The sequence below is a fragment of the Gopherus evgoodei genome, chromosome 9, assembly GCF_007399415.2.
Source record: "Gopherus evgoodei ecotype Sinaloan lineage chromosome 9, rGopEvg1_v1.p, whole genome shotgun sequence".
NCBI classification, from domain to species: Eukaryota; Metazoa; Chordata; order Testudines; family Testudinidae; genus Gopherus; species Gopherus evgoodei.
This window is the reverse complement of record NC_044330.1, coordinates 39,742,880-39,768,827: the sequence shown is the minus strand read 5'-3', so window position 1 is coordinate 39,768,827 and position 25,948 is coordinate 39,742,880. Positions and strand designations below refer to the sequence as shown.

Below are 25,948 nucleotides of genomic sequence, written 5' to 3'. Positions count from 1 at the left end.
TGTAGGCATGGCTATCCCAAGTATGGCTGCAGAGCTCAGACTGTAATTTTCCAAGAGTTCCGAGTGTTAGGATTTTGATTTTTACCCCTCTCTACTTTGAGATAGATTTCGTTATCTAAAATACAGATCTGAGAATTTACAATACACAGCTCTATTTCTTTACATTGGCTAAGGTATGAGGGATTATAATTGAGTGAGTAGTATTACCATCAGAACTGGATTCCATTGCCAGCACTGCCAAAGACTTGAGGAATGTAACCTTGCTATCTGATCTCTGTTTCATAGTTTCTGCATCAGTAAAAAAAGGAATATTATAATATAATGGATGGGGGTGTTGGGAAGCATACTTATTAATATTTGTAAGGTACTTTGAGATCCTTGGTTGAAAGCCATTTAGAGATGGAAAGTACTACTTTGGGCTCTTTGGGGCAGACGAGTTTGCACAGAGTCTAAAACTAATGCTATTTTGTATGGCATATTAGCACCTCCAGCCACGGACCAGGAGCTCCATTGTTCTTTTAGCTCACTAAAATCAAAGATGTTCCTCAAAATGTTCACAAGCTTCCACTGAGTCCACAATTTCAACTGTAAATGGTTTAAACTTATTCTCCAAATCAAATTGCTGCTCTCCAACGGTACCAAGGTCCACCTTCAGATCTGGGCAGATAGCATACTCTTCAATAGTCTTGCTACTTTGGAAAATTTTATCAGTAATATCTTCAGGAGCAGGACCTCCATTGGAAATATTGAATTTAATGCTGAAGTCTCCATTTGGGCCACCAGGGTTGTGACTGGCTGTCAAAATGATGCCACCAATGACTTTGATTTTTCTAATAATACAGGAGACAGCTGGGGTGGAGAGAATTCCATTCCGTCCAATCACTAAACGGACAATCCAATTGGCGGCGGCGATCTGGATGATCAGCTGGATGGCCTCAGTCATGTAGAACTGGCCGTCGCTGCCCACCACCAGCGCGGCCTCCTGCCACTCGGCTGTGGGCACCTGGCCAGGATGCTCTGGATGAAGTTCTCGGCATAGTGCACATTGTCCTGGAACTCCCGGACCCGCTTGCGCAGCCCACTGGTGCTGGGCTTCTGGTCGGCATAGGCCTGGGTCAGGACAGTCACAGTCTTCACCATGGTACACACCGGGCTGGGGCAACTGAGCGCGTCCGGGCTGCAGGGCTGGTGGCAGCGGCTCTTCCCGCCTCCTCCCAGAGCAGCCGCTGGGCGGGGCTTGCTGCTGTCATCAGCCTCCCGCCCCCAGCCCTCTCTTCCGCCCGCTTAAAGACATAGGCAGGAGATGGGGCCTCCAAGCAGCCCACGCAGGAGGGGAGGGGGCAGTGCAGCAGGGACCCAGCACTCCATAGCTTTGGCCACAGGTCTGCTCTGAGTGGGGAAGGGTGACCCTGGCACTGGCGGAGCCACAGGGAGATTCATCTTAGTTTGATGATCTATTTGTACATTTAATTAACTAACTTAGTTCAGGTTCAGCAGTTTGAGTTTGCTAATGCTTATATATCATATGGGTCTAAAGGTTTCACTCTCTCTAACCCTATTGCTTCATAAAAAGGATATGTTGTCAAACCTGTATTTCCCACAATGCATGGCTCATTAGTGGGGAGAATTGATTTGGCCATTTAGGCAGTCGTTGCTGATAGTCCATTTGTGGCTCCCACATTTAGTTCAGCGGTTTTAATAAAACTACAAAGAGTGTTAAGCTAGGACAGACCTTGACCTCAAATGTCTTGAAAAGAATAAGCACCTTCCTACTAACACGCACACATAATAATGCACTTAAGAATATTACATATTCTTCTGAGGTTTTTTTCCACATATAGGATAATTAGGTCCAATAATATATACTTGTGGTCTCATCCTGACTTCAGTGGGCATTTTAATTGAATAAGACCATAGCATCAGACTCTTCAAGTGTTATAACAGAATTACAAGATGGGTAGAGTAAATGTATCTATTTTCTTATCTCTAATGAGTTTCTGTTGTTAATAATAAGCCATATTTCCTCTGTTTCTTCCTCTCCAATAGCAATTAAGGAATCCATTCTGTCATAAATATAAGTGCATAACTCCCATTAGCATTAGTGGGAGTAAAATGTATAGTATAAAGCAGGGTAATCCCCCTAAAAGAAGAAAGTATTTGCATATTGTTAAGGAGAAGGTGGTAGATCCATAAAGCGCGATCCACACTGGAAAGTATAATATCTAAATCAAAGAAGTGCAAAGAAGAATAATTTCTAGCCAAATAAGTTTGTTGTTGTTTGTATTATTGTAGTGCCTACAAGCTGTAATCATGGACTCCATTGTGCTAGGTGCTGTACAAACAACAGAAAGGAAACTTCTGCCCCAAAGCGCTTATAACCTAAACATATGACAAGAAACAACAGATGAATACAACAGATGGGGCAAGGAAACAATGAGACAATACTAGTCAGCATACCAGCGACCTAACCCTTGTCACAAAGTTTTGCTGCAAATAGACAATGTTATGAAACAACATTGTGAAATAAATGGTGTATAACATGACCAAACCACAATGAAAGCTACCTGAGGGTGGAATTCACCACTGTGCAGAAAACGAACACAAATACAACCTCCTCCAGACTTAAGTATTACATAGACTTTGTGCTGATGCTCCGCCCCAGGGGAAATTTCACACTAAGAATATTTCTTATTTTGTATATTATAGTAGCACCAAGAGACCCCAATAGAAATTTGGGCCCATTTATGCTAGGCTTTGCATATACACATAGGAAGAGAAAGTCCCTGCAACAGAGATCTTACAGTGGAAGCATATGAACATTGGGGCGGGGGGGGGGGAGAGGCAGAGACAGATGGGAAGGCTTGGAGATTAGTAATTTGCGCAGAATCACACATGGAGTCTATGAAAGATCTGAGAATGGAACATATCTCCTGAGTCCCCTCTCCTTATGGCTTTAGCCACAAGACCATCCTACCTCCCGGATACAAACTCTGTAACACCACAGCTATTGTAATAACTTTCTTAAGTGTGTGAGCACAGTATAGTACACTGGTAGGTTTCATGACTCCCAATGCCTAGGGGGTGATGCTTAAATAGTCAAGATCCCGTAACTATTTAAAAAGGGATAAAAGACAAAAAAGATAAAGAAGAGAGGTGTATTGCAGACTTGTTGATTTATCTGCATGATGCAAAGTTTGAATTCACTTAGACAAATACCCAACTACAGGGGACCTTTCAACTAGTTGTACCTTCATATCAAGCCTCTGTTGTTGCTTAAAATAAAATGACTATTCAATAAAACTCAGCAAAATGCCTCAAGGCAACTCACTTTTGAAAAACAAACTAAACCCATCAGATAAAACTGTCAGGGCTTGGGCTTTATCTAATGCTGCACACTTTTATAAATTGATTCACTTTTCTGCCAATCCGTCATGTCCATGAAATAGCCTGGCTGCTGCTACAAGTGCAATTATTATTCCGCCTGAGGTGATTTGTGTGGTCTTAAAGCCCAGCAAACATCCATTTATACTGAGATAGATTGGAGATAAAGTAGACACTTCAGGCAGACAGTGATTGGCAGACTCCTCATAACAGGACAGCTGCAGACCTGCCCCATGGCCTGATGGGAGTCTGCATCATTGTGCTGGGGTTGGGCAGATCCATAATGATGGGGCTGTTGAGTGTCATCCTGATGCCAATGCCTGCTCCATCATGAAAAATTATAACTCTGATTCATGCAAATCCAAAATCAGAGAAATCTTAAACACAGCAGAATAGGTGTCAGTCCAATTTAGTTATTAAGCTTGTAGGGAATTTTGCACACACAGAAATCACAGATCTATTTTCTAATATATATATGATACTGTGACTTTATAATTACAAGGCATTGTTTGATATTATAGCAGCCCATGCTAGCTCTGCTAGGGTTGAAGGCCTGTCAGCATTTTCCAGCTAAATCTGGACTTTTTTTTTTTAGTTCACTTTTGTAAACCAAGGATCTCATGATGCCAACTGACAGAGGGCATAAGAGGTGCATAAAGGTTACAGGGATTCTCTAGGTCTGGTATTTCTATTCTACTTCACACAAAGGGGTCCTGTGAGGTCTGTAATAAAAGCCTGTGTCACAAAGATCATCAATAACTTTGTGAAACACATGTACAGACGTTGTGTAAGGCGTTATGTACAGGGCCAGCTTTATCAACGGCGGGGCCCGATTCAAATATCCGGTGGCGGTCTGAGGCTTTGGCAGCACTTCGGCAGTGGGGAGTCCACGGCACTGAAGGACCCCCCCGGCCACCAAAATGCTGCCGAAGACCCGGAGCGGACCCTCCCTCCCACCGCTGCTGAGTGAATAAAAAAAATTAAAAAGACGCCTAAGGCATGGGACCCCCTTAGGCACAGGGCCTGATTCCGGGGAATTGGGGGAATCGGCCTAAAGCCGGACCTGGTTATGTATATACACTGAAAATAATGTTCTTAGGGTCTGTGTCTAGGGAGTGGTCACCAGCAAAAGCGAGAAATGCCAGGCGATAAATGTTTATCTATTTGTCTGCTTACATGCAAATTAAATATTGTAAGGTTCACAGTGGGCCTCTCCTCACAAGTCCAGGCCAAATGCTAATGAGGTACTGTGAAATCTTCAAAGAGAGAAAGTTAACAGGAAGAGGCAAGCAGCAAGAGTTATCCCATTTATGAGTAATACAATGAGCTTTTTTGAAACTATAACTGTGGTACAGATGAATCCTTCAGTCTGTGAAGACAAGCAGTCAGTGGGCTTGATCTTATGAGAAGGGGTCTCAATCAAACTGGAAGAAAGTGCTGCGGAAAGAACTTTCTTATAGGAGGTAGGGGAAGACCCTGTTAGTTACATTTAGTTTCTAGACAGCATGTTATGATTTTATTTTATGTGTAACCATTTATTTCCAGTATTCTTATTGACTTTCATTTTAAACTATAAATATATCTAAGTGCTGTGTGTTGAACAGAGCAGAATTATAAAATATAACTGATAAGCTGTGTTTATTGTTCCTTTGGGAGCAGGAAGCCAGCTAATTTTGTGAGTGTTCAGTTGATAAGAGTCTGGAGACAGTGGGAAACTGTGAGGACTCGGTGTGTGCCTATCGCTAACCTGCACAGCTAGAAATGGATCTAGAAGGCAGTGCTTGCCAGAGGCTGGTGGTTTCCAGGAACCGACCCAGAGCAGGCACAGACAAGACTTCCACAATCTAAGGCAGCATTTCTCAAATGTGGCCACCATGGTTGCATGTGGCCACCAGGGGCTTTTCTTGAAGCCACAGCCTCCTGGGCAGTGGTTTGAGGGAGGGGGCAAAGCAGTGGATGGGCCTTGCCTCTCTCTGGAGAGAGACAAGCTGGAGGAGCAGTCAGTCAGTGAGTTCTCCACCTTCCCAGGGTGGTGGGGTTGGGCTTCAGTCCTGGGGTGGCAGGAGGCAGGCTCCAGCCACAGAGCTTTGGGCTTTGTTCCCAGGCCCTGTCCCCTGTGTGTGTGGCTTTGGGCTCCATTCCCTGGCAGTGCGGTGTGGGGCTCTGGCTCTGAGCTTACCCCCCCATCATATTTGGACCCCACTGTCTCCCCCAGTGCCCCATCATCCCTGCCACTCTCTCCCTCTGTACCCACCTCCCCATCCAGGGCTTAATTTGTCCCCAGCCTTGCCAGGGCTGAGTAAGTCTGCTGTGAAAAGTAATATTAACAAACATACAAATATCACTTTTCACAGCAGACTTCCTTATAGCTAGCAAGTATAAAACAAAACAAAAAAAAAAACAAAAAAGCAAAAGAAACAACAAGAAAAAAGACAAGAATGTTCAAAGCACCTTTTTTGTGTTTCTATCATCTTTTGATCCAGTAAAGAATAAAGACAACGATACATTATTTTTATTGAGTCTTCAAAAAACAAACGAACAAACAAAACACCCTACATAAATAAATTACAGTAATTTGGACATGTATATATGCATATTTATTTGTTTTTGCTAAAGTAAATTAAGTATTTTAAGAAAAATTGTCAGAGCAGTTATCAAACTCTGAGGCCACCAAAAATTTGTAGTGAGAACCTGTGATCTAAGGGCAGGTGATGGTGGCGTACATCACAGCCCTGAGTACCTGTGGAAAGCATAACAATTTCAGACAGTAAAAGCTTGGTTATCAGCCTGATTCCAGGTGGGAAAGCTCAAAGTCAGAGACCTGGATTCTACTCCTGGGTTGGCCACTGACTCACTGTAGGGAAATAATAATGCTAATAATACTTATCTTATTTACCTATCTCAGCCAGGTGTTGTAAGGAATAGATACACAATATTTTCAAAGCAGTAAGAATATTAAAAGAAAGGAGAAAATAATGGTAAACCCCAAAAAATTGGCAGGGGAAGTAGGAGGCAGGTGTAGTACCTAAAACCACTTAATTCTGTTTGTTTTAAACTGACTAGATTTCAAGTCGATAGCATCCATTTAACTAATTTCTCAAAGAAAGAGTGAAAACCTAATGCAATAACCCAACGAGATAGAGATAGATATAAATACACCATCTTTGTAATATGATTACAAGGTTTTAATTGAATTACCCTCCCTTCTAATGTACAGCATTAATCAACTTGCCAAACTGGGCTGTGGGGTGGGAAAAGCAAATTGCCTACCTCTGAATGTCCAGTGTAAGGTACTGGAGGTGTCAATCAAGTTTGTTGCTCTCCCTAAAAGCAAGGGAAATTAATTTCTTTGGGGCCATCCCATGTCATTGTGCGCTGGATAAGACCTCCACCTTTAACTGGATATATTATTACCTTCAAACTGCATGACTTCAGAATGCTGAATAGACCTGGCTGAAAATTTTCTATTAATGTTTTTTTAATGGAAAATGAATACTTCTTCAAAATGGAAATTTGAGAAATGTCAATTTTCTGTTTTTGTTTTGTTTTGTTTTTTGAGTTTTCCCAGGAAAAAGATGTCTGTTTTCAGCAACCACAACTGAAAATAATGCATGTTGTCCAGGTAAACCTTTCTGGTTTTACCAAACAGTTTTACTCAACCAGACAAACTTTTTCAGTTTGCCACTGCTGAAAATTGAAAAATAAACAATTTTGACAAAACATTGTTGTTTGCCTGTGGTCAAAACAAAATCATTTCTTGATCAGCTATAATACTGTGTGATATTTAAGTCTGTTGCAATCATAAAATCATAGAACTGGAAGGGACCTCAAGAGGTCATCTAGTCCAGTCCCCTCCACTCAAGGCAGGCACAAGTATTATCTAGATCATCCCTGACAGGTCTTTGTCCAGCCTGTTCTTAAAAATCCCCAATGATGGAGATTCCACAACCTCCTTAGGCAATTTATACCAATGCTTAACCATTCTGACAATTAAGAAGTTTTTCCTAATATCCAACCTAAACAGCCCTTGTTACAATTTAAGCCCATTGCTTCTTGTCTATCCCCAGAGGTTAAGAAAAATAATTTTTCTCCCTCCTCCTTATAACAACGTTTTATGTACTTGAAAACTGTTATCACGTGTCCCCTTTCAGTCTTCTCTTCTCCAGACTAAACAAACCCAATTTTTTCAATCTTCCCTCATAGATCATGTTTTCTAGACCTTTAATCATTTTTGTAGCTCTTCTCTGGACTTCCTCCAATTTGTCCACATCTTTCCTGAAATATGGCACCCAGAATTGGACGCAATACTCCAGTTGAGGCCTAATCATTGCGGAGTACAGCGGAAGAATTACTTCTCATGTCTTGCGTACAATACTCCTGCTAATACATCCCAGAATGATGTTTGCTTTTTTTGCAACAGCGTTACACTGTTGACTCATATTTAACTTGTGATCCACTATGACCCCCAGATTCCTTTCCGCAGTACTCCTTCCTAGGCAGTCATTTCCCATCTTGTGAGTGTGCATCTGATTGTTCCTTCCTAAGTGAAGTACTTTGCATTTGTCCTTATTGAATTTCATTCTATTTACTTCAGACCATTTCTTCAGTTTGTCCAGATCATTTTGAATTTTAATCCTATCTTCCAAAGCATTTGCAACCCCTCGCAGCTTGATATTGTCCACAAACTTTATAAGTGTACTCTCTATGCCATTATCTAAATCATTGACGAAAATATTGAACAGAACTGTTGTGTATGTGTTTGTATATATCTATCTATTGATCTAGATCTGATATAAATTAGGGCTGTCAAATGATTAAAAAAATTATTTGCAATTAATTGCACTGTTAATAATAGAATACCATTTATTTAAATATTTCTGGATATTTTCTACATTTTCAAATATATTGATTTAAATTTCAACACAGAATACAATGTGTACAATTCTCACTTAATTTTTTTATTATAAATATTTGCACTGTAATAAAAACAAAAGAAATAGTATTTTTCAATTCAACTCATACAAGTACTGTAGTGCAATCTCTTTATCATGAAAGTTGAACTTAAAAATGTAGAATTATGTTTAAAAAACCCTGCATTCAAAAATTAAACAATGTAGAATTTTAGAGCCTGCATGTCAATTCAGTCTTACATCTTGTTCAGCCAATCGTTCAGACAAACAAGTTTGTTTACATGCAGGAGATAATGCTGCCTGCTTCTGGTTTACAATATTACCTGAAAGTGAGAACAGGCATTCTCATGGCAGTGTTGTAGGGAGTGTTGCAAAATATTTATGTGCCAAATGCACTAAAGATTGATATGCCCCTTCAGGCTCCAACCACCATTCTAGGGGACATGCGTCCATGATGATGATGGGTTCTGCTCGATAACAATCAAAAGCAGTGCGGACCGACATGTTCATTGTCATTATCTGAGCCAGATGCCACCAGGAGAAGGTTGATTTTCTTTTTTGGTGGTTCAGGTTATGTAGTTTCCACACTAGAGTGTTGCTCTTTTAAGACTTCTGAAAGCATGTTCCACACCTTATCTCTGTCACATTTTGTAAGGCACTTCAGATTCTTAAACCTTGAGTCAGGTGCTGTAGCTATCTTTAGAAATCTCACAAAGATACCTTCTTTGCGTTTTGTGAAATCTGCAGTGAAAGTGTTCTTAAAATGAACAACATGTTCTGGGTCATCATCCGAGACTGTTATAACATGAAATATATGGCAGAAGGCAGGTAAAATAGAGCAGGGGACATACAAGGAGTTCACAAATTTAATTAATGCATTTTTTTTTAACGAGCATCATCAGCATGGAAGCATGTCCTCTGGAATGGTGGCTGAAGCATGAAGGGGCACATAATGTTTGACATATCTGGCATGTAAATACCTTCCAATGCCAGCTACAAAAGTGACATGTAAATGCCTTTTCTCGCTTTCTGGTGACATTGTAAATAAGAAGAAGGCAGCATTATAACCTGTAAATGTAAACAGACTTGTTTGTCTGAGTGATTGGCTGAACAAGAAGTAGGACTGAATGGACTTGTAGGCTCTGAAGTTTTATATTGTTTTGAGTGCAGTTATGTAACAACAAAAAATCTGTTTGTAAGTTGCTTTTTCATGATAAAGAGATTGCACTACAGTACTCATATGAAGTGAGCTGAAAAATACTATTTCTTTAGTTTCATTTTTACAATGCAAATATTTGTAATAAAAATAATATACACTTTGATTTCAATTGCAACACAGAATACAATATATATTTGAAAATGTAGAAAAATATCCAAAAAAATTAATAAATTGTAATTGGTATTCTATTGTTTAACAGTGCAATTATAACTGCAATGAATCGGAATTACATTTTTTAATAATGATTAATTTTTTTGAGTTAATCGCATGAGTTAACTGTAATTAATCGACAGCCCTAATATAAATATAATCCAGAGTGTGAGCTTCTGCTGCCTGATGAAGAGTTAGGCCCTAGTTCAGCAAGGTTCTTATGCAAGTGCCTAAATTCAAGCACATGAATAGTGCCCTTGAAGTCAGTGGGAGCATTTGCATGCTTGAAGTTAGGATTGTGCGTAAGTATCTTAATTAAACGGGACCAAAGAGCTGTTTTGTTTCCATGTGTCCACTGCCCTACCAAACAAATCTGGACAGGATGAGTGAGTTTGCAAACTAATATGTTTCCTATGTTATTGATCATCACACAAATATGAGGGTCTTTGTAACTAATGTATTAACTTAGTGTGCTATAAACCTGTAGGAAGAGATATGACTAATTCATAGATGAATTAATGCCTGATCTGGCCTTTAGGCTTCTGGTTGCTGGTTTTGAATGTAACTAAATGCATAAGATAAAACAAACAAGATTTTTTTTTCTTCACAACTGGCACAGTGCAATGCCATTTAAAGTGAGAAAAGAATTCTGCTCTTAGAAACTGTAAAGTGGCAGAACAACAGGTTCCCCGGAGAGAGAACATACACACTGGTGTGTGCAGAGTAGGGAAAGATACAAGAAAAAGTCATTTTCAAGAAGCACAAATCAATATTTACTATAGCAAATGCTTGGAGGGGGGAGGGTAAAATGACATCAAGAAGAAAGATGCTGTAACATTAAAAGAAACATGATCTACCTCATTGCTTATACCATAGATGAGATTTTTTTGAATGATCAATGGGAAAAGTTAGCACTTTGAAAAGAGATGAATATACTAGCGTCTTCATAGAATATAGGGATGGATGTTACAGTCTCACAATTTGTTTTACTTCATTCTAGTGTACAAAATAACTATACTGGTAATTAGACTGAACTTCTTGTTTTTTACAGTGTGGGAGCTAAAAACTATTTTTATGAATTAGCAATGATAACCATTGATTGGTACTCCTTGAAATTTCTCTCCTCTTATGTTTGTCTGGCCCAGGCCCCCATCTACACTCACTTCCAGTGGTGATCATAATGTTAAAATGCTGGACGAGAGAGGGCTCATACATGTCATCATTCTGAAGTACAAGTGAGGAGGTGGTAATCCTTCACATTTTGCCTGCTGTTACCCCAATTTCACACTAACAATTCTGGCACATTGAGCTGAATGTATAAAAATTGGCTCAAAAGAGAAACACTGAAATTGAAGTTCTTCTGATTATATACTGCATGGCATCTGATTTATGCCCTACGCATAATTAGTAGTTGTAGTTCTTCAGTTTAGACAAAAATGTTAAATTAACTAATTAGGGAATAAACCCTATCCAGATGGGTTTGTTGCTGCATCAGTAAATATGGGCTGGTGATAAATGATCTACAGACTCAGTTTTAAAATGGCTGTGGATAATTCTAATTAAATTACCATGCTAAAAGTGCACCAAAATATCATATTAGATTCAAAGTATCTGATTGAAAAGAACTGATGAACTGTGTTGCAATGTATTAGTCTCATTATGCAAACTAGAGTCCCAAGAGAAGCATCCAGAGGACTATTACCCTTTTTCACCTGCAGTAACCTAAGATCCTAGGGAGTGTTGCTTACATATCACAATACCTGCTACCCACCATGGGTAGTTTCCCTTTCTAACTAGCAACATCTTGATTTTGTCATCTTGGAGATGAAAGTAAATGAGGAGATGGGTGTGTAAATTTCATATCCTCTTTTGGAAATTTAGTGGACAGTGTTTGTTTGGTGATATACCTAGTGGTCAGCAATAAAGTATCTGCATTTACTAACTGATGTGAAACAATTACCTCACAGCTATTTCTAGAACTGGTTGATAAATGATTTTGTGAAATAAACTGATGTTGTTTCTGTTTTGAGAGTTCAAAATAGACCACTTCAAATATTTATTTTTAATGTTATGGAACTGATCACTGAAATTTTTCATTTACTCGTCAGTCAACATGTATTTTTCCCCACGTAAAAATATTTTTTGTAAAAGCCATTTCTCAGATGTTTGGAAATACAGTTGCATAAACATGGTCCAGCTCCCAAGTAAGTCTCCCACAGTAACAAGCATCATCCTAACATACAGTTCACACTGTTCCCAATGAGCACACTTGTTTCAGCAGATCTTAATTTGACAGCAAAAGCCAATTTTAAAGGTATCCCAGGCTGATCCCATTGAGGACTTTGAAGATCAGGACCAGGATTTTAAATTTGATCCTCTGTTCAGTGCAGAGCCAGCAGAGAACTCGACATTGAGGTGATTGTGCAGTAGCTGCTGGCAAATGCTGACTTTTGAATGGCCACTTGCAGTTAAGGATGAACAATTCCATCCCCTCATATTGGGGGCTGATTCTGAGAGGTGCTGAGTGGAGTGCCCACATCTCCCATCGACATCAATAAGAGTTGCAAGTATTAGGCCTGCCTCAGGATCAGGCTAAAAATTGTATGCATTGTATATATTCTGCCAGCTTCTTCTTATTACGGAAGGCTTTCAGATTTAGCCCCATGAATGCTTATTTCAATCTATCAGAGGGGTAGCCGTGTTAGTCTGGATCTGTAAAAGCAGCAAAGAATCCTGTGGCACCTTATAGACTAACAGAAGTTTTGGAGCATGAGCTTTCGTGGGTGAATACCCACTTCGTCAGATGCATGCATGCATCTGACGAAGTGGGTATTCACCCACAAAAGCTCATGCTCCAAAACTTCTGTTAGTCTATAAGGTGCCACAGGATTCTTTGCTATTTCAATCTAGAGCTTTGCTAATTAGTCTCACATATCTGCACATTTTGGATACTCACTGATTTTGTAAGTACGTTTTGGATCGTGCTGCTTGCACCATTTTACATTTTCTCTCTCTCTCTCTCTCTCTCTCTGTTTTCTCCCCAATATTCGTGTACCTTTAAGGCACAGATACAATTAAATGTATTTTGGGCAAAGTTAGACATTTCCAGCAAAGCAATATAACCTTACATCATTAGATTCTTACCAAACCATACACATGTCGTACATGAACTTCTGCTTACTGCATCTGTGACATTGAGAGAAAGTGATAGTTCACTGGAGTGAAGTATTTACTATGGATGTTTGCAGCACTTAATCAATAGTTGCTTCAACCTTGGCAAACAGCAGAAAAAACCCATTGGCATAGTTGCCTTTTAATCCTGCTAACACATCCTTTATCAGCCTCACTGATGTGGTAATTTAATTAGCAGAGTGCTAATTACTAAAGCTGTGGGATCTTCATAAACCCATCTTTCAAGCAAGCTCCCTTTTTCCTAAGTAAAAAAGCAGGCTCTCTGAATTCATCTTGTTCTTTACTCACCTCTTCATGCCCCCTCCACGGAAAATTTCTCTCCCACAGGCAATCCCCTTGGCCTTCTTGTGGAGTTGTAGAAACGTCTTCACTGTCCCACTTCTGTGTTCTATCTCCTTTGCACTTGATTTGAGAGCAACTTTATTTCGTTTCTTCCCTTTTCCTCAGTGGTACCACCACTTATTACTAGCAGCTACAACAGATGTTGGAAACCACCTGGGGGACTTTTGTTCATCCTTGCTCCTCCTTTTCTTGGTTCTACCTTTCAGTGCAAAGTAAAGATTTGGTTCACCTGTGTTTTGTCTTCAGCAGAATCTCCTTCACACCCCACTTCATTCACTCTCTCACCATGGAACTTTACCATGCTTAGCTCCTGTCACAGGGTGGGCTGCCTCATCCAAGATTTCTTTCTGCAAGCAACCCTCCTGCACTCTTATGTAAGGTCACCAATGGAGTGTACTTTATTTACCATGTCATATGTAGCTTCATGTCCCATCAATGTAAGGCTTTTCCCAAGCTTCAATATGATCCCCAGGCATAGAATGAGAGGATAGGAGAGAAGTCTCACTTCTGAGATCCTGGGCTTCTTTGCCCTCCCTTCTAATAACCCCTTTTTCCTCCTTTCCTATCTCCCACCCAATGATCCCAGCTGAGGAGCTGAATCCTCCTGTTAACTGGTTAATCACTGAGTACTCATTAATTGTCTCCCAACTTTGTCCATTTAGAGATGCTTAAAACATGCACAGAGTGGTGAGACAGCCCTAGGCTACTCTCACGTTGTCACAGGCCTCAATTTAAGAAAGCACTTAAGCACATGCTTAAGTCTATCCTTATTCAGGAAAGCAGTTAAGGATATGCAGATCCCATTGACTTCAGTTAGACTATGCACATGCATCCTGAATTAGGACCTAAAATCCTTTTCCCAGGCAGTCTAATCCAAAGATTTGCAATCACAGACACATTTTTTCTGTAGAATCTGATAAATTCAGCAGAAGTCTAACTATTGGGCATAGGTAAGGACTGAGATTTCCTGTAGGATCTGGGTGAGCTTCCCCAAAGTTTGCATTTGTGGTAAAATAAATAAATAAACAAAACCCTAACTGCAGAATGATTGATTAATTAATGATGACGTTGGGGAGTGAGGAGAAGAGGTGGTTTCTTAAGCACTATAATTCTTTTCTTTTGATCACTTGGGTGTCTAAAGATAGAATTTAACTTCTTTAAGTACTTGCACCCTTACTGTGTTTAGTTGACATCTGTTTCTTTGCATCTTTCTAAGTACAAAGGGAAACCTAGAAAGTGCTCAGTTGCCCATTTCAATATTCAAAGCAATTTTTATTGTTTTCCCAAAACTGTAATGAAAGAGGTGTTATCTCTTTCGTTCCCTTGATGGGTTTTAAATTTAGACCCAAGGCCATCATATGTATCTGACAGCCCAAGGTGTAAAGCAAAATTTATTTGATATCAAAATTGAAATGAATCACTGGGGCAGGAAACATTTATGAATATTTTCTTGTGGGAAAAAGAAGCATTGTCAGATTTAACACCCGTCATGTCACTTCATTGTGTGAGATGCCCATCGTAGCTTGTGATTTCAAGAGAGCAAGGGCAGGTTAATTGTAAAAAGTGGATATTTTTAAAAGTGATTTCTTGGATATAGAAAAGAAAAAGGAAAAAATAAAGAAATCAGAAAAGTTCATCAAAGTCTTTGGGATTTTATTTTCCCTTTCTCTTCATTTTCTACAGAGAGGTTTTTGGTTTGCAAAAATAATCTCCACAACATATGCAGAACAGGGATGACTATTTGGAAGGATATTAGGACAGACCAGGAATTTATTCCACTTAAAGTTCATATTGTAGACCCCAATCTTGCAAACACTTGTACATATGCAACTTGATTTCCATGGATAGTCTGAAACTAATTGAAACTCATGGACATACAAATTAAGCACATGCAGAGATTACTGCAGGATCAGGATCTTGTTTTCAGACCCTATGGAGGGATCACTAAGAAAAATATTTCACAAGTCATTATATGATTTTGTTCACGATGGCATTTGTGCAGATTAAATATGAATGTTAGTGGAATTCTCCTTTTTTGACAAAAGTAACAAAGGACTTTCCATTGGAAGTAAGAAATCACTTCCATAGTCTTAGCTAATACAATACCCACAAAAATATTATTTCTTCAAGGTGAAGGCTAGCACCATCTTTAGAATTTACTTTGCTCACCTTTATGGTCTCCCTGTTTTCTCTTCCGACCTTCTTTTCTCGTTAACCTTAACATGTTACCATAAGTGCTGTCTAGACTCAGGGGTTTCTGTGTTTCAGTGTGATTGTGAATATTACCCTCCAGATTCTTATCTGATTTGCACTGGATTTCCTACTGAAGCTTTAGATTCCCCAACTTTTCTCTCACCCATTGTAGACTGTGTCTATCTGCTAAGACCTACATAATGAGCATCCTGTTATCAGACCTAAACTACAGCAGTCTCCTTTGACAGAGAAAGAAAAGAAAAGCCTGCTTTTCTAAGGCTGGGTAAAAATTTTTTTTAAAAAAAGAAGGTTATTGTCACCAATTTTACGTGATGTTGTACACTTGCAGGCCCCCGCCCCCAAATGAATTAGTGAAAACTCGGGATAATGGAAATTATATGCAAGGAGAAATTGGACATTCAATCCCATTTTCACCCATAAATCACTCCTGTGAATTTGGAGCTTGTGAGGAGCTGTGTTAGTGGTGGCAAAAACTGCCAAAAGCCACACCTGGTCTAAAACTAGATCTTGGAGATGACTAAGCACAGGGCTTGGAACTAGGAGGTTCTGTGTCTAATCTCAGCTTTGCCACTGAGTGGTCTTAATACTTTATTATTTATTTGTATTACCGTAGCACCTATGAGTCCTAGTGATAGAGCAGGAGCCCATTGTGCTACATGCAATACAAACACAGAACAATAAAATGGCCATTGCCCCAGCGGGCTGACAATCAAAGTAAAACCAAGAGACACGAGATGGATACAAAAAGAAGGATGAGTACAAGTAAACAAATGCATTAGTATTGGTCAGTATGACAGGCAGTGGCCTCTGCATACTAGGAGAGTCTTGAAGGAGAATAATGAGGTAGTTTTGCAGATGTGTATGGAGAGCACCTCCCAAGTGGATGGCATGAGAGACAGCACAAAGATGTTTGTTTAATAATTGAACAAGTGGCCAGTGGAGGCTAGAATCATGGCTGATCACAGGTGAGCATCAACCACTCAATAGCAAAGGGGAGATGATAGGTGGGGTAGGGATTGACTGTGATGGACCTTGAAAGTGAATATAAGTAGCTTGGCACTTACAAACCATGTACACCTCTTAATAAAGAAGAAAAGAAAAGCTCTATACATTGTAAAGAAGCACAGGTATCCCTTGCATGCTGTGGAAGAAAAAAGATGCAGGGACTTCTGCCAAATATTTTAAGGCCTGAGTTTTCTATTAAACTAATCTTAATATGCAGCCAGCAATCACCTTCAAAAATAATGTAACCTGAAGTTTAAGGTTCCTGGAACATGTAAACTTCATAGAATTAATTAGCACAGATTTTTCTTTAACAGTGATACCAATGCAGCGGTGCTCTATTGGTTAAATCCAGAGCTCAGTTATTCTGACTACTCTGTGGTCTGGAATTTTCAGAACCACCCAGCATTGGCCTAACTATGGTCCTGTTGAAGCCAATGGGAGTTTTACCATCCAGTGGCTTCAATGGGAGCAAAGCTGACCGATGCTGAAGGTTTTAAAACAAAATCATACTAGTTTTAGTCTTGATATGGTCTGCTACAGAGGTAGTGGCTAGTTCAAGCCTTGCTGTATGTTTCTTGGATTATTTGTGCCTCTTTATTTAATTGTATTTTAAATACTTCCTTATGAAAGGGATTTGAATGGCTGGTTTTAATCTGGGACTGCAGACAAGGAATAAGCTTTACTGGTATAAGGACATTCATACTGATATAGCTGATATCCACACTGGGAAGTGGGAGTATACCACTTTAACTATACCATTATATTGAAAATATTACAACTTTTGTGTGTTGAGAAGGCCTAAAATAGAAAGCTAGTCTTAACAGACCAGTCTGCTGATAGCCCTTAGTTCATTTTTTGTGTGTGTTTTGTTTGTTGCTTTTGTCTAAAAATGCATCAAAGTCAATGGAAACAGCATGTCAGAAACGTGATATGTCTACAATACTATGTGAGGGCTTGTCTACACTTAAAATGCTACGGCGGTGCAACTGCTCCACTGCATCTGTGCCGCTATAGTACTTCAGCGTAGACAACACCTACACCAATGGGAGGGGTTCTCCTGTCGGTGTAGGGAAACCATCTCCCCAAGAGGCAGTGGCTAGGTTGATGCAAGAATTTTTCCATCAACCTAACACTGTCTACATCAGGGGTTAAGTTGGTATAGCTATGTCTCTCGGGGTGTGGATTTTTCACAATTCTGAAAGATGTGGGTGTACTGACTTAAATTCCTAGTGTAGACCAGGCATGAGAAAAGGCAAGTGAGGTAATATCTTTTTTTGGGTCAACTTCTGTTGGAGAGAGAGACAAACTTTCAGGCTTACTCAGAGCTCTTCTTCAGTTCTGGGAAATGTACTTACAGTGTCACAGCTAAATACTAAGTGGAACAAATTGTTTAGCATACATAGTTAACACGTATTTCAAGGGACCATTCAAAGTGAATCAAGGCATCTCTCTCTAATAGCCAGCGACCAGCACAGCTATAATAATATTGCATATTGCAATACTAAATGTGCATGTTTATATAGCATGATGTCTATTCTACTCATTTCCATTTACTTATCTTCCTGGCTGACCGTGAATCAAGAACTTATTCTAAATAAATAATGCATCTGAATCACAGGTGTATGGATCCTTTGGATTCCAAAGTGGAGAGCTGATTGAGAAATATAAGGAATGGATTGGACAGAGACTCTAAAGATGTAATGTCATTTTGAGGCTACACTTAATGATTTATTAATTTCTTGAAGATTTGTGAACCAAATGCTGGGAGATCAGGGAGGAAGTTATCCTCCTATCTTCTGGATCCCCACACCAAGTGTGTTCTGCAGGCTCACCAGGACAACACCTGCCAAGGAGGATTTTGTCGCTCATGCGGGAACACCCATGAAATGGTAACAGAGTTCATATGCACAACCCATTCTGCTGGCAACAGGAATAATCTGCAGTGGATGTGGGAGGCTCTTTCTATTTATTCTATTTTTACACTGTCCCCTTTAAGAACAACTACCTATCTTTAGAAATATATTGAGGACAACAGAGAAGTTCTTATTTCATATATATGCTGGCCCCATCACTTATCATGAGGCATTTTCTTTTTCTTTATTAGTGCTTAATATTTAGTTCTAAAATAGAGGTGACAGAATTATTACCCTATATGATTTCTAGTAGCAAAATTCTGTACTAACATTTTTTTTCTCCATGCATTTTTTACACAAGAGATGCTGCAATATGTCTTTAATACCAAAGGTCAACTAACACTGGGCACTCATTAGCACAGTTCATATCTAAAGTGGAGAGAGTGAATTCTGACTTCTTGAAACACTTTTCACTGCTTTTAAGCCAGAGACTGTGGGAACACTGAATAAAAATATTGAAGTTAACACCATATGTGTAAACCTTATGAATTTTGTGATGCAAACATGCTTCAAAAGATGCAGATTTGAGCCTTTTAATATTTATTTCTATTATAGCAGTGCTTAGAGACCCCCAGCCAAGAATGAATCTCTATTCTTAATAAGTGACAATGCCTGGCCTGAACATCTCAAAGATCACCCACTCGATCTGTGGCAGAGCTAAGAATAGAACTCAAGGCTCCTCACTGCCCGTCCAGTGCTTTATTCACTAGACTATAAGACTACACCTGTAAGCAACTGCTCACCCAAATCAGTAAGGGGCTCATATAGGGTTGCCAGTGTTGATTGGATATATTGCTGGAGGTTTCATCACATGACATAATCTTTAATTCCTGGAGATTAATAGTCTTCAGTGTCTTTTGCCATTAACATATAGATCAGGGGTTCTCAAACTGGGGGTTGGGACTCCTCAGGGGGTCGCGAGGTTATTACATGGGTGGTCACGAGCTGTCAGCCTCCACCCCAAACCCTGCTTTGCCTCCAGCATTTATAATGATGTTATAAATTAAAAACACTTTTTTTATATATATTTAAGGTGGATCACCCTCAGAGGCTTGCTATGTGAAAGGGGTCACCTGTACAAAAGTTTGAGAACCGCTGATATAGATAGTGATAGAACTAATTGTGAGGTAAGGTACTAATCAACACGTATAAGGGTAGCAAGTCGGGCAGAAGATAGGATTATAAAATCAGAAGTTTTATCCAAATCTATGGCTAGAAGTCAAAGTTTCACTGATTTGCACTAGCTGAAGATCTGGACCAATATGTTTTTCTATTACAGTAAGAACAGAAAACAAGGAGAAAATGAACAACATTTACAAGCCTGCATGCCTACAATTAGGCTCCTACATAAGTTTAAAGTGGTCTAATTTTTTTTTTTAAAGAATAATGGGCACCCACTGAGGCCAATGAGAGCTGCAGGTGCTCAGCACTTGCTGAAAATCAATCATTTTTGTTTAGGTACTTAAACATAAATATACGAGCCCAAGAATAGGCACACAGGTTTGCAAATGTTGGCTGATATTGAAGCATTGCAACTTGCTTTGATTTTTTTAGAAACAAATAAACAAAACTTCCCTTGCTCCACTGTGATGTATGTGTATGTAATATTTGCTTATCTGTATAGATAGATAGATAGATCTCATACCAATACCAGTCCAGAAGTAAAAGCAAAATCATAAAAAAGAAGAAAGTCCAGACATTTTAATGATTCCCATGATTTAGTGTCAGCCAGAATCCATACAGTATGTGATGGTTTACTGTAGTAAGGAAATTAATATGGCAGTGAGCTTTCCGTATCTTTCCAATTAGAGCACATATCAATTTATCTTTATGTAAATGTTGCATAGTTTATAATTAAAATATAGTATGACATGTAAAGGGAGTCTACTAATTGGAACACAAGGCTCCTGAGGCTCAAACACATTACTTAACCAGTTGTGCTAGTAAATCTTTATAGACTATATTTTGCCTGTTCAGCTGATAGCCGAGCTGCAGAAGCGCAACCTGCTTAAATTTATGGGAAAACAACAGCAGCTTGAGGAAAAAGAATCACTGGGGAGTGGGAGGAATGCTCCCATTCTCCCCACTGAGAAGACAAATGATGAGGATCTCTTTCCAAAACAAGAGGATTCCTCTTCCTTTCTTAGGAAGAAAAATTAGTCATGAGAAAAAGAAATTCAAAGATCATAAAGCATGAAGAAAAAGAGGAATTGATCTTGGATACAAGATGGGATTGAGTTATATTATAACAAGTTGCAGGTCTTTTCCTACTGAAAAGCAGAGCCAATTGATTTATTATCGTGACTCCCAGCTCGCATTTTTTTTAGGAAGGAATTGCAGATACTAGGTAACACATCACTTTTGATTTGCCACACTATGTCTTAATTACGATGCTAGAAGATCATGTGCTAGTATTTTCTGACTTCAAAGAATTCAGCAGCTTAAATAGCATGAGTGGATCAGATTTGTAAGAATGTAGATTGACAACAATGTGTTGTCTTCGTATTTTACAATTGTCAGTTCATTTTGTATTTATTGTACATCAAAGTGAAAATAGGCACACAGAAAAGATAATGGGTTTATTCAGCACACTTTCCTTCTGCTTTTGGAAGAACTGAAAATATCCTCTGTTTCAATAACTGAGATTCAAACTTTCAGTGCCAATAGTCTTTATTCCTATGGAAATGGCAAATAATCTTAAATCCCTATTATAAATATGGATCATGATTCGCTTCCCACTTATGCTGATGTAAATCAAGAGTAACTCCAATAAAATAAGTTGAAATATACTAGGGTAAAATTGATGTAAATGAGAAGAAAATCAATCCCATGAGCAACAGAATCCAAAACATTTCATAGTGGAATGTTATCTATATAGACCCAAGTTCAACAAAGCACTTAAAAACATGCTTAAATTTAAGCATATGACTTCAATGGGATGGCTCACCAGGTTAAAATTAAGTGTTTTGCTGATTTGGGGCCATAATGCCATTCTTTCAAGATGATTCCATCATGAAATTAAAATGGTATACAAATGTTATTGATGAAGTTAAGAGCTATATAAGAATTTGTTTGTCGTCTGTGGGGTAAAATACAGCAACTATTTAAGGCCACACAACAATACTTTACAACAGTTTAAGACAAGCAGTTAATATTTTAATCATCTTAAACTCTTTAAGGGAGTTTTAGATAGGCAGAATGTAATTATCCAAATTCAAATATGGGTATGGTTTTTAAATTATCAATACTTATAATGCTATAATCTACAATTTACGTATCAGTCACTATACTGGTACAATACGTAGGCCAGATTTGCAATGGAGCTATGCCTGTTCAGACTGAGGCATTTGTGATTTCAAATGTAAGTGACATTACATTTTCTTTTTTTACATTAATTATCTAACCTGTTTGAACATAACTTCCACCTCTTCCATTTGGTTAATCTATGCAAAATGTTTCCGTATTTTACCTTTTATTTTTTGTTAAACCATTTTAAAATGGCAATACCATTTATAAATGCTCTGTTGGAGACTAAAGAAAATGTTGATCTCTTTCAATGAATGATAGCTGAGAGGTCATTATATTGCTTGCTGTTTTATGAAACCAAGTCTATAATCATGGCTTTGGTTGAGAAAATCTATTTTCCTCATCCAGCAGTTTTTTGTTTTTGCATATTTAGCTTCCTTGCTGTAATAGGGAACAAAAATAGTTGACTCCTCCAACTGCTCTGGCTGTGATCATAAATCAAGATAATCAGTATCAGCAGAGCAAACAAGAAGAAAATATTATGATAAAACATAAATGAGAATGAAAGAATAGTTTCAAGAGGTACAGTATCGATATACTAATAACAGTGTAGTATATGTATAAAACAATGGGTATTTTTCTCAAACAGATCCTTTTAAAGTGGGTTTTGCTTGAAAAGTGTTCTGGGTTGTTAGCAGTATGTTTAACACTTCAGCATTGATTTGTTAATTCTATCTGCAAATACTGCAGTTATTGGAACATTATTTTGAATATTGTAAATTGAACATATATGTACATCTCGTTCAGCTAGGCATTTTAATGCCCCCTGTCCCAAAAGGAAGTGGCATCCTACTAATACCTTTTCACTGTTACTCTTGAGGAAGTTTCTTTCTGAATTGTTTAATTGTGCAATTCAAAACATTCACTGCTACATAATAATAAAATACTTATATAATATATTCCACTTAATCGGGATATGCCTAATCAGAAATCTGCTCAATCTCAGAGAATTGATTTCCAAGTAATAGCAATAACTATTGCTTAATTGAAATAGTAATTATGTAAATAGATGTAAGTTTGCATTTAAACTTTGCATCTTTATGAGCATAGAATGTAGGTTTTGAAACAAAAAAGATCTGTTTCAAGAGAAGAGGAAGAACAAGCATAAAGCATCTCTTACTATCAAATTCTAAGCCCTCAATCTATCACTTTGGCCCTGCCCTTTCCTGAATCCTGACTTTACTTATTTACTCTCTTGCTCCTCCTTGTCCTGGTTTCTGTCTATTATTTTCTATAGTTGGTAACCCCTGGGTTGCTCAGGTACTACAGTCATGGGGCCATATAAGAATTTAGATAAATAGACCATATACAGACAAAGCAAAAAGAAAACCTTTAACTCCATATGCCTCTCCAATTACTTACACCTTCTTGTCAACTGTTTGCAATGGGCCACCTTGTTTACATTGGCTCATAAACACTACAAAAATGATTTCCACTCCTTCTTGTGGACTGTTGAGAATTGCCTACTTCCAACTTAAATTAAATTGGCTCATTAGCATTGATCCCCCACACACTTTGTAAGGCAACTCCCATTTTTTCATATCTATCTATTTATACCTCCCTACTGTATGTTCCAATCCATGCATCTGATGAAGTGGGTTTTAGCCCATTAAAGCTTAGGCTCAAATACATTTGTTAGTCTCTAAAGTGCCACAAGGACTCCTCAATGTTTTTGTTGATATAGACTAACACAGTTACCACTCTGAAACCATTCATTTCTTGCAATCTATTCCCACTGTCCAATATATTCTCATGTACTCTGCTAGGTTTCTGCAGTCTACTTTTTTTCCACTCTCTAATACACTGAAACTGCTGTTGCTAAAGATACTACTGACCTCTTCCTGGACATTTCCCTGACATCCCAGGGTATAATTCCTTCCTTACTCCCAACTAGCGGGTGAGGGATATCTGGTGTACTGGAGACCAGACACAAGATTTAAACCTTCCCCTGACCTTTTCTACCCATTCCCTTCTCACCTGGGCAGGGTGGGTGCCCCACATAACCTGTCCTCTCAGTGTACAGATTGATGATGCAGGTAAACCATGCAGGAGAATAAGAGACAGTAAATTATTGTGTGACTCAGTATCAGCTTACTTCCCATGCTAGAGCAATGAGGGAACCATGGAACGAATTGTGAAACTTCTTCTACAGACTGGTGAGGGGTAGTGTAGCTAATAATGCAGGCCTTGACCAAACATCTCAATCTTGAGCTCTGTGTTCATTGTTTTTTAATATTCTGATGGGCACGAAGTCCACCTTCTCAGACATGGTGCTTCTTGGCAGAGGTAACACCGCTGATTTACATTTGTCTTTCCCTTTGGGTAGGTGTGATAAGTTCAGGTTTATGTTTCAGAGCCAACTTTTTGCTGAATGCAACTTTAAATCAATATTAAAGTGAGAACAACTTACAGATTTATGACATAGCATACAGAGGGCAAATCTACACTCTTCTTCATCAAAACAGAGTACAAAATGGCACCGAAATTGCTCTGATTGTGGCACTGGTGACAAAGTCTGACTTAAGCAATAGGCAATGAGAGGCAGATATGGTCATCATCCCTAATGTTAATGGTGGTATGAATTCTGCTTTCTTCAGCCTCCTTAGGATCTTTTAATAGGACCCTGACCTCTGTTTTCACAACGTCATGCACCATGGGAATGACAGACCAGAAAAAAGGTGAAGTGTGGTTGCCTGATATTTTGCAGTTAAATTCTTCCAGCACCTTTGGTTCTTCTGTGATGTAAATTGTGAGTGTAATCATTTCCCCAATCATTAGTGGTGTTTGAACTTGCGATAGAAGAACAATCAACATTTCTGCTATAATTTTTGTTAAATGAAGGGGAAGAGTGACATGCTTATCTACTTCCTGGGATATTATAACATTTTTATACCTGAGAAGAATTGAATAATAAAAAGAATTAATAAGCAGTAGGAGCTCAGCCTGATGCCTCTTTCTAGTCATTAGCACTCAACTTCTGCATAACAAATACTGTCATATTATCAAAGGGGAGAAAATAAAAGTGAAGCAAACAAGGAATACACAAAAGTCAAATTCCCACAAGTGCAGTATTCCTCCTATTATTAACTAATTTTCTTTATCATAGAATCATAGGGTTTTAAGGGTCATCTAATCTAACCCCATGCAACAATGCATGATCTGTTGTGTCTAAATTATCTAAGGCAGATGGCTACCCAGCCTTCTTTTGAAAACCTCCAGTGAAGAAGTTTCTACAACCTCCCTAGATAGTCTGTTATACTGTCCTCTTGTTCTTGCAGTTTCCTGAGATTTAATCAAAATTTTGCTATGCTCTAATTTGAACCCATTGCCTCTTGTCCTGCTCTCTGTGGTAAGAAAGAAAAACGTTTCTCCATTTTTCTATGGCAGCCTTTCAAGTGGAATCATAGAACTAGAAGGACCTTGAGAAGTCATCTAATCCAGTCCCCTGCACTCAAGGCAGGACTAAGTATTATCTAGACCATTCCTCACAGGTGTTTATCCAACCTGCTCTTAAAAATCCCCAATGATGGAGATTCATCACCTCTTAGGCAATTTATTCCCGTGCTTAACCACTCTGACAATTAGGAAGTTTTTCCTAATGTCTAACCTAAACCACCCTTGCTGAAATTTAAACACATTGCTTCTTGTCTATCCTCAGAAGTTAAAGAGAACAATTTTTCTCCCTCCTCCTTGTAACAACCTTTTATGAACTTAAAAACTGTTATCATGTCCCCCTCAGTCTTCTCTTCTCCAGACTAAACAAACCAAATTTTGTCAATCTTCCCTCATAGGTCATGTTTTCTAGACCTTTAATCATTTTTGTAGCTCTTCTCTGGACTTTCTCCAATTTGTCTACATCCTTCCTGAAATGTGGCACCCAGAACTGGATACAATACTCCAGTTGAGGCCTAATCATCGCAGTGTAGCGCAGAAGAATTACTTCTAATGTCTTTTGTACAATACTCCTGCTAATACATCCCAGAAGGATGTTTGTATTTTTTGCAACAGCGTTACACTGTTGACTCATATTTAGCTTGTGATCCACTATGACCCCCAGATCGCTTTCCACAGTACTCCTTCCTAGGCAGTCATTTTCCATTTTGTATGTGTGCAACTGATTGTTCCTTCCTGTTCTTTGCATTTGCCCTTATTGAATTTCATCCTATTTACTTCAGACCATTTCTTCAGTTTGTCCAGATCATTTTAAATTTTAATCCTATCTTCCAAAGCACTTGCAACTCCTCTCAGCTTGATATTGTCCACAAACTTTATAAGTGTACTCTAGATGCCATTATCTAACAGCAATTGTGGAATAA

At 38.7% G+C, this 25,948-nt stretch overlaps 1 pseudogene; it reads right to left on the bottom strand.

The window, feature by feature from the left end:
* Window positions 1-532: 532 nt before the first annotated feature.
* LOC115657651 lies at window positions 533-1,140 on the bottom strand (annotated as a pseudogene).
* Window positions 1,141-25,948: the final 24,808 nt, after the last annotated feature.